At 33.2% G+C, this 2500-nt stretch overlaps 1 pseudogene; it reads left to right on the top strand.

Annotated features, from left to right (window-relative positions):
* Positions 1 to 2500, top strand: part of LOC137657155 (putative neural-cadherin 2) — a 228717-nt pseudogene that overhangs the window by 198753 nt on the left and 27464 nt on the right.

Genomic DNA, 2500 nt, shown 5'->3' with positions numbered 1-2500 from the left:
TAGAAAATTGTAAACAAATTGTTTATGAGTGAAGTATGATCATGAAACTGATTTCCATTTATAAAAATTGTCTTATTTTATAAAGAACAATGATCAACCTAAAAATCGAGTTAATCAAACAAATATAGAGAAAAATAATAAACTAGAATCGTATTTATTTACAATATAAGGTTAATCTTTGTATAATGAATAACCATACAATGTAAAATAAATACGTATTCACGATGACTAAATAGATATAAAGAATGATGCTTTCCCGTTACAGATGTGTGACTAATGAATTTGGTGAGACCTGTTTTGCGAGTGCAATCTGGGTTGGACAACAGACTCTTGCAACCAGCAAACCAAAGCGGCTTCCTTCAATGGCAAACAGCTACGTCAGAGTTGCATTATCTTCGACCCCCAGCCCCAAATACCACAACGCTTCGTTTACGGTGAGCAGGAGTTTTTCCTCTTCCCGATTTTTCATATCTCCAATGTGAAAGGCAATTTTGACTCGTTTATTTATTTAGTTGATGAACATGTTGGTGGTCATAGTTAGATTAAAGTGATGACAGGAGTAATGAAAATAACAAATGATAATTTTTTTTCTCTCTCTCTCTCTCTCATCTCTCTCTCTCTCTCTCTCTCTCTCGTCTCTCTCTCTCTCTCTCTCTCAGCTCCCTGCACACACTTGTAACATATTTACATGGAAGCTTTGCAATCTCTCTCTCTTCTCTCTCTCTCTGTCTCTCTCTCTCTCTCTCTCTCTCTCTCTCTCTCAGCTCCCTGCACACTCTTGTAACATATCATTTACATGGAAGCTTCGCAATCTCTCTCTCTCTCTCTCTCATCTCTCTCCTCTCTCTCTCTCTCTCATCTCTCTCTCTCTCTCTCTCTCTCTCTCTCTCTCTTAGCTCTCTGCACACTCTTGTAACATATTACTTACATGGAAGCCCTACAATCTCTCTCTCTCTCTCATCTCTACTCCTCTCTCTCTCTCTCTCTCATCTCTCTCTCTCTCTCTCTTAGCTCTCTGCACACTCTTGTAACATATTACTTACATGGAAGCCCTACAATCTCTCTCTCTCTCTCTCTCTCTCTCTCTCATCTCTCTCTCTCTCTCTCTCTCTCTCTCTCTCTCTCTTCTACTAAACTGAGCAAAAAGTCTGTTTTACGGAGTATGATAAAAGCTAAAAAACGAATCCAGTAACTATACAATGCAAATTCACTCCGTGAAGCATAGCTAAACTAATAAAAGAAACCCCCCTCTAAATGATATAATTGATTTCTTTGTAAAGAAGTATGGTTTAGCTATGGTTCCTCAAGATTGTTGGTCTATATGATATGATAAGTACTTTAGTAGATAAATGCGGAGTGAAGAACCTCACCTCAAAAGAAATAAATGTTTATGACATGCAGTACATATTAGTTAAAAAAAAAAAAAGACTATTCTTCTGAGAATGAATAACCAGAGTGTCTATGTAATGTAATGATTTATAATCGAATTTCATAGCAACATACACTGAAAATCAGATGAAAAAATCAGGTAAGAAAACAGCATTATATGGAAAAGGAAATCTGACTTGTAACTGTATTCAGAATAAAGTGAGTATTATTATCTTATTATAGTTATTATTATTATTATTATTATTATTATTATTATTATTATTATTATTATTATAATTGTACATATACAGATAGTTATGTATACAGGTGCATACGCACTGCCCTCTCACTACTCCCGCCCCCACCTACCTGAGGAACGGGGAGGGCAGGGCGTGGCCCGAATGAAATTATATATATATATATATATATATATATATATTATATATATATATATATTATATATATATATACTACATACATATACATATACATATATGTATATATATATATATAATATATATATATATATAATATATTATATATATATATATAATATATATATATATACATATACTTCCTCTTTATTATAGAGGAAGCTTGTTATTATCATTATAATCATTATAAATATTATTAGTATTGTTATTATTATTATTAACATTATTATTATTAATATTATCATTATTAATATTATCATTATTATTATTATTATTATTATTAAATCGTCTATTCCTTCATTCATTTTTTTTTTAACAGATTTCGCACTTGGGAGCAATTTGGGCAAATGGTTGCAGTGTCGTCGCAACACGGGAAAGATGCTTTGACGCTGCAGTTGGTCAAAGGGCGACTGTGTGTTCAGCTTTTACTTCATCCCAAAGCAATCAAGCTCTTGTGCCTTCAGAAGGCTCATCTTAATGACGGACGATGGCACAGTGTCACAGTTGACAGGTGAGTAAACAACATATATTTTGACAGAGTGTGGGTGTGTGCGTGTGTTCGTGTATGTGTACGCTGATGCAGCGCTAGGAATATTTATTTCAGAAAGGGTCAATTATTATTATTATTATTATTATTATTATTATTATTATTATTATTATTAGCTAAGCTCCAAACTTAGTTGGAAAAGGACGATGCT

Source organism: Palaemon carinicauda, chromosome 18 (genome assembly GCF_036898095.1).
Source record: "Palaemon carinicauda isolate YSFRI2023 chromosome 18, ASM3689809v2, whole genome shotgun sequence".
NCBI lineage: Eukaryota > Metazoa > Arthropoda > Malacostraca > Decapoda > Palaemonidae > Palaemon > Palaemon carinicauda.
Note: the sequence above shows the minus strand (reverse complement) of the source record. Positions and strands in the feature narration are given on the sequence as shown.